This window comes from Engystomops pustulosus, chromosome 5 (genome assembly GCF_040894005.1).
Source record: "Engystomops pustulosus chromosome 5, aEngPut4.maternal, whole genome shotgun sequence".
Taxonomy (NCBI): Eukaryota; Metazoa; Chordata; class Amphibia; order Anura; family Leptodactylidae; genus Engystomops; species Engystomops pustulosus.
In genome coordinates, this window is record NC_092415.1 from 83,385,086 (window position 1) to 83,395,795 (window position 10,710).

A 10,710-nucleotide genomic window follows, 5' to 3' on the forward strand; every position below is an offset into this window, starting at 1 on the left:
TCTCATTCGCATTCGCCAGGGGGATGAGTGGAAGACCGCTTTTAATACCCGTGATGGACACTTTGAGTACCTGGTAATGCCATTTGGACTTTGTAATGCACCGGCCGTCTTCCAGGAATTCGTTAACAACATTTTTAGAGACTTGCTTTATGTCTGTGTTGTTGTCTATTTGGATGATATCCTGGTATTCTCTCCGGACCTTGAGACCCACCAATTCCACATACGGCAAGTCCTCAGTCGCTTAAGGGCCAATCGCCTCTACGCCAAACTAGAAAAGTGTCAGTTCCATCAGCAGAGTATTCCATTTCTTAGTTATATTATCTCTGTAAGAAGCCTCCAGATGGATCCTGCAAAGCTGTCTGCGGTTCTTCAGTGGCCACGTCCAGTAGGACTACGTGCTATACAGCGGTTTCTGGGCTTCGCAAATTACTACAGGTAGTTCATCCCACACTTCTCCTCGCTGGTGTCTCCTATTGAGGCCCTCACCAAGAAGGGTGCTAACCCCCGACTCTGGCCTTCATCAGCTGAGGAGGCCTTCACAAACTTAAAGACCAAGTTCGCCTCAGCCCCAGTACTGGTATGTCCCGACACAGAGAGGCCTTTCCATCTGGAAGTAGATGCCTCCTCAGTAGGGGTTGATGCTGTGCTCACGCAGAAGGGTTCCAAAGGTCGAACTGTCACCTGTGGATTTTTCTCCAAGACTTTCTCCTCCGCGGAGAGGAATTATTCTATAGGAGACAGGGAACTGTTGGCAATTAAGCTTGCCTTAGAAGAGTGGCGTTACCTCCTGGAAGGAGCTCGGTTTCCGGTCAACATCTATACGGACCACAAGAACCTCCTCTACCTCCAAACTGCTCAGCGACTCAATCCACGTCAAGCTCGCTGGTCCCTCTTCTTTGCCCGGTTCGATTTCCTTATTCATTTCCGCCCAGGCGAGAAGAACATCAAGGTTGACGCCCTTTCTCGTGCCTCGGATGTCATTGGGGAGGAACCGGCTCCTTAGTATGTCATCCCTCCTGACCGACTGGTACTGGCTGCGCTGGTGGATCTTCGTCAACTACCTCCTGGCAAGACATACGTACAACCTGCTCTACGGTAGAGGATTCTGTCTTGGGGACATTGCTCACATGTGGCTGGGCATCCTGGAGTGCAGCGTTCTATCGCCCTCATTTCCCAGTTCTACTGGTGGCCAGATCTGGCCAAGGACGTCCGGGACTTTGTGGGTTCCTGTGCTTCCTGTGCCCGGAATAAGCCATCACATCTCAAACCTGCTGGTCTTCTCCTGCTGTTGCCAATACCCAGCCGTCCTTGGACTCATATTGCCATGGACTTTATTACAGACCTACCCCCTTCATCAGGCAATACCGTCATCTGGGTGGTGACTGACCGATTTTCAAAGATGTCCCATTTTGTCCCTCTGCCAGGTTTACCATTTGCTCCACGTCTTGCCAGCCAGTTCTTCAGACTCCATGGACTTCCCCAGCACATCGTCTCGGATCGTGGGGTTCAGTTCGTTTCTAATTTCTGGCGTTCTCTCTGCAACCAACTTCAGGTGAAATTGGATTTCTCTTCCGCTTATCACCCCCAGTCTAATGGACGAGTGGAAAGAGTTAATCAGACCCTGGGCTGCTATCTACGCCATTTTGTTTCTGCTCGTCAAGACGATTGGTCCACTCTGTTACCATGGGCAGAGTTCTCTTAGAACTCCTTGGACTCTACATCCGCGGGGTCCGCCCCATTTTTTGTTAATTATGGATTGCATCCCCGCCCTCCTCTACCCATGCCGGTGCACGGGAGTCCCTGCTGTTGAGGAATTGGTACGGGACTTTAAGACCATTTGGAAACAGACTCGTCTTTCATTACTACAGGCTTCGGCTCAAACCAAGTCTCAGGCCGATAAAAGACGCAGACCACTTCCTGTCTTCAATCCTGGTGACAAAGTCTGGTTGTCCTCCAAGTATGTCCGACTTAAGATTCCTGGCTACAAGCTTGGTCCTCGTTTCCTGGGTCCCTTCGAGGTGCTGACATCAATCGAGGTGGACATCAATCCAGTCTCCTACAAGTTGCGCCTTCCTCCCACCATGCGCATCCAGAACTCCTTCCATGTCTCTCTTCTCAAGCCTGTCATCTTGAACCGCTTCTCCCGACAACTTTCTCCTCCTGCTCCTGTGTCCTCTGACATCTATGAGGTTAAGGAAATCCTGGATATGAAGACAGTGAGGGGTAAGCGGTTCTTCTTGGTTGGCTGGAGGAGAGATCTTGGGAATCTGAGGACAATATCCTGGACCAGGACCTCTTGCAGAAATTCCTTCAGCCCAGTAAGAGGGGGAGGCCGAAGGGGGGGGTACTGTCATGGGTGGTCCCGCGACCCATATCTCGGGTCGTGGGCTCACCCGTGCCTCTCACACCACGCCAGCTCGCCGCAGGCACGACTCACGGACCCCGGCTCCTGCTCCGGCTTCTGCGCTCCCTGCAGCGGCTGCTCCATCATCGTGCGCGCACATCCCCGACTCCTAGGGCGCGCGTGCATCGGCTTCTGCAGATTTAAAGGGCCAGCACACCATTAATTGGCGCTGGCCATTCCAGGTAATCTATTTAATCCTGCCTCTTCCTGTCATCCCTGCCGGATCTTTGTGCTTAGTGCCCTAGAGAAAGCTTGTTTATGCCTTGTGCTATTTCTGTGTATTCCCGTTGTGACCCCGGTTCTGCCTTTGACTTCGCTCCTTTGCCGCCTGCCTTGACCTATTGCTACGTCTCTGACTCTGATCCTGTGCTGCCTGTCCTGACCTCCAGCCTGTCCCTGACTATGAGACTGCCTGCCGTTTCTGTACCTCAACCTTGGCTGCCACTGCGGACAAGTCACGCCTGTGGAACGACCTGGTGGTACCACGCCGCAGCTTGTCTAACACGCTTTTCGGCTGGCTCTGGTGAAAACCGGGTACCACTTAGACTCCGGTCCCAGGTAGTGGCTTGTGTCATCGTCCACAGTGGTCCAGAGGATCCACAACCTTGAAGCCTAACAAGCCCCCTAAAGGTATTGCAATGTGCGTCATACAGATACCCCACAACTGACAGTGTAATTTCAGCGAAAATCACTGTATAAACTATGTGGATTTCACACGTAAATCTGGCTGTAAACTAGAGCCCCCAAAAGGTATTGCAATGTGCGTTATACAGATACCCCACAACTGACAGCTCACTACTGCAGATACATGAATGTCAGATTTCTTCCTATTTGATTTTGTCACTCAATAGAACTGCTATTTGGGTTATACAAATCCCCCTTAAAGAACAACCAGGGATTAGTCCACCAATCGCTACTGCAGATGCATGAAAGTCAAACAGATTTCTTCCTATTCGATTTTGTCACTAAATAGAACTGCTATTTGGGGTATACAGATCCCCCTTAAAGAACAACCAGGGATTAGTCCACCAATCGCTACTGCAGATGCATGAAAGTCAAACAGATTTCTTCCTATTCGATTTTGTCACTAAATAGAACTGCTATTTGGGGTATATAGAAACCCCTTAGAGAACAGCGAGGGATTGCAGCAAGAATCGCACAGCACAATAGCAGTAGCTGGACGCTACAACATGAAGTGTGAAGTGCTGAGATAGAAAATGGCTGGGTTTTATAGGGCTGTGTGACATCACATAAATCTGCCGGTCGCTAATTGGCTTACAGGTCTGCAGATGTCATCGGGGGTGTTCCTTTCTCCTTCCCAGAGTTCTCTGCCCCATGTAACACGTTGTTCTCTCGCCCATTTAGCAGAAACATGAGGGGAAAAAAAACAACTTCGTTCCCGCGAATCAGCATAAACTTCGGCTTCATGGCGAATCGAATATTTCCTGAAATTCTAACCGAAGTTAGAATCATTAGAATCGATTAGCCCATCTCTAATTATAAACCCCAGTTACATATATTTATTTATGTGTATAATGTTACTGTATATTTTGATATGACTCCTGAAAATACTCAACACAGCTTTTTATAGATGCAGAATTGCAGGCTTCAGCATATTCCCAGAATGGCATTTTTATATATGTTGTCAAATAAAGCTTTTATAGGGTTTTAATAGAAAACATGCGCACATGAATACATTTTTATGTCATTATGTAACATGCAAATCTTACCACATTAATTAAGTTTAGGAAATCAGTAAAATTCATTATTATTTCTATTTTCCAATTATTTGGTGTGACTTCTTGGACGACTACCCAAAGCTTTATCCTTATTAGTAATTTTCTTTTTCTAAGAAAAATATTGCTTTTTACAGCTACGCCATCTTTTGTGTTTTGCAGCTGAATAATTGCATATAGTGTCTTACATATTTTTCAGCATCCAAATGTTATGTCCTGTATTTATATATACATTGGCATGTCTCACAAGTTTAAGGCAGATGTCTACGTCTCCTGTGTGCCCATCCACCAGAAAAAAAGGGTATAAGGGAACTCTGAGACTATAACCCTGTTAGTTTGATTAGTATGAATAAGTGGGATAATCATCACATCTACGTATTAAGTCTGGATGTTATTGGAGTATATTTCAAATGGCATATTGGAGTGCATTTTCAGCTGTTAATGCTATAAGAGCAGTGTGACTGGCTCCTCTTATAGCAATGTATCAGATAGGGTTCATTCACCTGACACTGCTGTTGTTATTTTATGGGGACACTGGGTGAGATTAATCATGAGTTGTAAAGGAAATTTGTCAGACTAGACAGTTTGCCCCAGAATTTGGATTGTGCCTCAAATCGTTTAACCCCTTTACGAATACAAAGCGGCTATGTAAGTTTTATTTGTATATACCATATGCAGATAGTATTATATACCTCAAGACAGAATCCCACTATAAATGGTCAGATATCCATTGCAGCTAGAAATACAATTTTGGTGTCCTATTACAGGGGGAAAAAAATCCCCGTTAACCCCTTTGCGTTGCAGCATTTTTTAAATTAATTTTTCCTCCACACCTTCAAAAATCTATATTTTTTTCATTTTTCTGTTTCCAGAGTTGTGTGAGGGCTTATTTTCTGCAGTACAATTTTTACTTGTCAGTGATGTTATTTATTATTCCATGTCGTGTAGTGGGAAGCTTGAAAAAAATTCCAAATGTGGTGAAATTGGTGAAAAAACGCATTTGCGTCACCTTCTTGTGGGCTCAGTTTTTAGGACTTCCCTTTCGCTCCAAATGATACGTCTACTTTATTCTTTGGTTCCGTACGATGACAGTGATTCAAAATTTATACAGGTTTTATTATGTTTTTATACATTTTCAAATTAATTAAAACAATTAAAAATAAAAACAATTAAAACATAGCAACATACTTCCAGAAAGAGCACCGCCCCTTACCACTGGTAATAATATTAATATTCATAATCTTTTTATAGCGCCATCAAATTCTGTAGCGCTTTACAAATCATAGGGGACATATACAAATATAATATTACATTACAGAGTAGAAACAGTCATATGGAACAATAGGCGTGAGGGTCCTGCTCACAAGAGCTTACAGACTATGAGGATGAGGGTATTGACACGAGAGGTAAAAGAGATTGTATAATGGTCCAGCCATTCTTTATAAGGGAACAATATAAAATAATTTAATAAATAAAAATTCTGCTGCTTGAACCAGCCATGAGCCGCCATCTTATTTACAGGGTCCTAGGTGAAAAAGACTGCAGAGAAGCCTGGAACTTGGTTTATATCTGCTGTTTGCCAGATAACAGACGGGAGATAGGACATAAGATGGATTAGTAAAGGTAGAGTTGACATTTTATGCAGTTAGCAAGTGTAATAGGCTTGCCTAAAGAAATGGGTTTTAAGAGCACGTTTGAAACTTTGGAGGTTGGGTATTAATCTTAGAATCCAGGGAAGGGCATTCCAGAGAATTAGAGCAACTTGAGAGAAGTCCTGGAGAGAGGTTCGAATTAAGGTAGAGATTAATCTAATATCACTGGCAGATCGAAGAGCATGGGTTGGGCAATAGACTGAGATGAGAGAAGAGAGATAGGGAGGTGCAGCATTATTCAAAGCTTTGTGGATGAGGGTTATTATTTTAAACTGAATACGGAAGGAGACAGGCAACCAGTGCAGTGATTGGCACAGACTGGAGGTATCCGTGTAGCGTTAGGTCTGAAAAACGAACCTGGCTGCTGCATTAAAAATAGATTGTAGAGGAGAGAGTTTAGTGAGATTAATAGGGAGTTACAGTAGTCTAGTCAAGAGTGGTCGGATTCTGGAGATGTATCAGAGATGCATGCGGCAAGAGTGAACAAAAGATTGAATATATGGTGAAAAAGAGAGGTCAGAGTCCAGCACAACCCCAAGACAGCGGGCCTGCTGCCTCGGTGCTTTAGTGATCCCACAGACTGAGATGGAGAGGCCAACGTTAGGTTAGTAGATGGTGGAAAGACAAGAAGTTCAGTCTTACAGTTTCAAGAAGAGAGAGGACATGATGTTAGAGACAGCAGAAAGACATTCAGTAGTGTTTTGGATTAAAGCAGGGTTGATGTTACATGCAAAAGTATATAGCTGGGTGTCATCAGCATAGAGATGATAATGGAAACCAAATCTGCTGATGGTTTGTCCAATGGGGCAGTATAGAGGGAGAAAAGAAGAGGACCTAGGACAGATCCCCGAGGAACCCCGACACTGAGAGGAAGATGAGAAGTGCTTGGTACTGAAACTTAGTCCCAACCATGATTTGGTATACCACAGTTTTTTGTTAGGAGGCAGCCATATTTTTCAACAGACATTATTTTATTAAATGTGGCACAAGGCGCTTTAGACAGTTTGGATTGATTAGCACCAAAACTGCTACTTTCCTGCAGCTCGGCTCTGGCTCATCGATAGTTTTCCTGCTGTTATTGACAGATTCTCCCTCTAATTACATTCCTCCCTTGCTCCTCTGTTTTCTATGAATCTCTGAGTTCTGAATTAATCACTGTTTGGGATTGGGTAAGCTTCACACTTTTGATCTCTGTCTCCTGGTATTCAGAATTTTGGCTTGTGATCTTGTACTACATTTGTCCTCTAAGTTCTGACCCAAGAGAACAAACTTCTGCTGGCTCCTCTTTTTTATTGTCTTGTCCTGTCTATACAGTTTTTTTTTTAATTTTTACAAAACTGTCTTTAGGCAGTCAAACTGGCCCATATCTGGACAGATGAAGAATAAAACATCACTTTTATTGGAGATACTAAAACAATTCAGGAATAATTCAAACTAGAGTGGCGTGAACCACTAGGTGCAGAGAACTTGGATGATTTAAAAGCACAATGTGATCAAAGTCACAGGCAGTGTCAAGCAGTCTATAATAAGTGTATAGGACATTGGGCAAAAGAGAGGGTTTAGAGCCTATGTAGATGGACTGCTACAATCACACTGTTGGTCAGGTGGAGTAGACAGTCCTAGACAGTACTGTCAGTTTGAGGGGAGTATAATTTGTGGTGTACACTCAAGCCCTAGGCTGAATGAGCTCAGGTATTACCTCAGCTGCCCCAGCAGGGGCCGCTATATCACTTTGCCTGTATTATTGTAGACACTGCATCTAACATCTGACCCTAGAGACAGCGGGTAGCAGCCCAAAATGATAGGCTTAGATGTACCTGATATAAATCTAAATGTCCCAATATAGAGTGATCAGATAGGGTAATTGTTAGTGCTGACTACCCATGACATTGCAACACTGCTAATTGAAATTTGCAGACATTAGCCCCCCCCCCCCCCCGACATGTTTCACCAGTAGGACTGGCTTCATCAGGGGTATGGATTAGCCCATACTCCTGATGAAGCCAGTCCTACTGGTGAAACATGTCGGGGGGTTAATGTCTGCACTATTACAGTTTTTGAGGAAACCCAGCAGGAACAGCTGGGTAGTGTGTTTAGCATTAGGGCCCACTGTCCTTGTCTATTTTTCTAAGTTGTTCCCAGAGCATGCATTATACAAATAATGGCAGACTAACAGTTTGATAAATATTTCCTACTGTGTCTGTTGGTACTGTTGACATATGAATTCATGTCACTATCAGAAATTAGACATTACCCACACCCACACACATATATATATATATATATATATATATATATATATATATATATAGATACACAATTTATTTCTTATTACTGTATTGGCAGTCCCCTACTGTAATGCTTGGCATCCTGTAATGCTTAAAGGAAATCTAGCATCGAAAAACTACTTTTTAAACTACTTCCCGAAGCAGGTTTCCCATGGCTGCAACGGCTGCATCTTACTATTGTCCAACCCTGGGATGTAGCTGCTGCCAAAATAAAGTTTAATCCATCTTTATGCAAATTATTTTCAAAGGCTACTGGGGGATTATATTAGCCTAAGGTAGCTCTGGGGGCAAAGGCTACTCCAAGTCCCCAGAAGCCACTTCATACCCGCCTCCCCTCCAAGCTATTACATTTGTGCAGAGCTCACTGCCAGAGAAGCGCAGTAAGGATATGAAGAGATGCGGGCATAAAGCAGCTACTGAGGACTAAGAGTAGCCTTCACCCCCAGAGCTCCTTTAGGCTACTACACGACCCCAGTAGCCTTTGAAAATAATTTGCAGAATGATGGATTAAAGTTTAGTTTGGCCTCAGCTTCATCCCAGAATTGGGCAAAAAGTGGATGCAGCTACTGCGGCTTTGGGAAATCTGCATCGGGGACTACTTAAAAGTAGTTTCCCAATGGTAGATAACCTTTAATGTGCCTCTGCTATATGGTTTTATAATAGTTATATTAGATTGAATATTAAAGCCAATAGTGGACTTCTGCAACAGTCTCTCGAATACTTAAACTTTTACATTAATCAAGTACTATGGGTTTGTCACTGTGCCATTAAAAAGTGTAGGGCACTTCTGTCAGGCGCTGGTTGCCTGTCTCTTTCTGAATACAGTTTAAAAAAAAAAAAAAAAAAATCAACCTCATCCACAAAGCACTGAATAATGCTGAACCTCTCTACCTCTCCTCTCCCATCTCAGTCTTTCTCCCAACCCGAGCTCTTTGATCTACTGGTGATCTTAGATTATTCTCTATCTTAATTCAACCACTCAGGACTTCTCACAAGATTCACCAATTCTCTGGTATGCCCTTCACCAGACTATCTGACCATTAGCCAACCTCCAAAGTTTCAAACCTTCCCCTCAAACCCATCTATTTAGGTAAGCCTATAACACTTGCTAACTGCATGAAATATCAACTTTCTACTAACCCAATCTGTTTCATCCTTCTGTCTGAAATCCAGCAAACAGATACCAAGCTCCAGGCTTCTCTGGAGTCCTACTGACCTTGAACTTTGTATACAAGATGGAGGCTGATGGCTGATTCAAGCAGCAGCATCTTTATCTATTTATTAAATTATTTTATTCTGCTATTCATTGTGCTGCAAGTATGGTGAACTATATAATTGTGGACTCTCCCTGTTAAGAACATAAATCCTTATAAAAAGCAACACACTCATATTTTATATTGTGTGCTTGAGAGCCCTAACTCCCGAGTTGCATTATCCTCACAAAATTAATTTTTCACCCAATTAAATGTGACAAGCTATAACAATTTAAAGTGTGATATATCTGTCTGGAAATAGTTGTTTTTTTATATTTTTAGGTTGAATTTGAAGTTTGAATATTTTATTCTATCACTTGCTGCATATTGTTGACTCAGTATTGCCACCTATGCATAAATGTATCTAACTACTCTAAGACCATTAATCTAGAGAACTCTAAATTGTACCTCTGCATAAACTACATCGGATCAAGCTCATCGTCATGGACAACAGTGGGCAATGTCATTGTGGTTCATTAGGGAACACCTTCTAGAAACTTGGGTATCTCAAATGGAGTGGCCTGCAGTTTCATCAAATATGAATCACATTGAAAATCTTTGGGATCTGCTGAAGTACCATGTAGAGGTTTGTAACTTGGTATTCCAGAACCTTAACACTTTCACGACCGCCCAATGCAAAAATATGTTGGATGGTGGGTAAGTGTTGTATGGTGAGGACTTACCTGCAGATAACTGGCATGATTTGTGCTAGCACCAATAACGGCAATTAACCTGTTAGATGTCACGGACGATCTCGACTGTGGAACCTAAACAGTTTTGCACATGGTCACCAACATGTTGGATGGTCAATCAGTGCCTCCCGAGACATCATTGAAAGGCGCCATTTGGTTGCCACGCAACTTAGCAGCTCCCATATCTGTCATTTAGCATTCACTACTACATAAACTTTTTTTAAAAGAGAAAAAAAATTACACCCTTCAATGTAAAGTCTCCCATGTCATGAAAAAACCCTAAATAAAATTGTTGTGATATGTGAAGTGGCTCCAAAAATATCATCATTTAAAGAAGAGTAAAAGAGTACTGTAAAAATTGTCCTGGACATTCATGTGCAAATGACCTTGGTTATGAAAAAGGTTGAAGGTTAAAGGGATAAGAGGAAAGAAAGGAAGTGAAGGTAAGCCACTCCTGCCTGCAGCCACTAGCGGTCTACCAGGAGTCCAAAGCGTGGGAGGATCTATACATGATCCAAGGTGTCCAGATGGAGTGGAATGTTTTGAATGAGCCATCGTTAGAGGCCCTCATTTGCTCCATGTGCATAATATCACAAAGTAGTCCCTTTTTAACTTAGATAAGAGGTCAGAGAAGAAAGACAGCAAGGCAAGTTCACCGGTGGCAGATATAACTATAGGGCAGAAA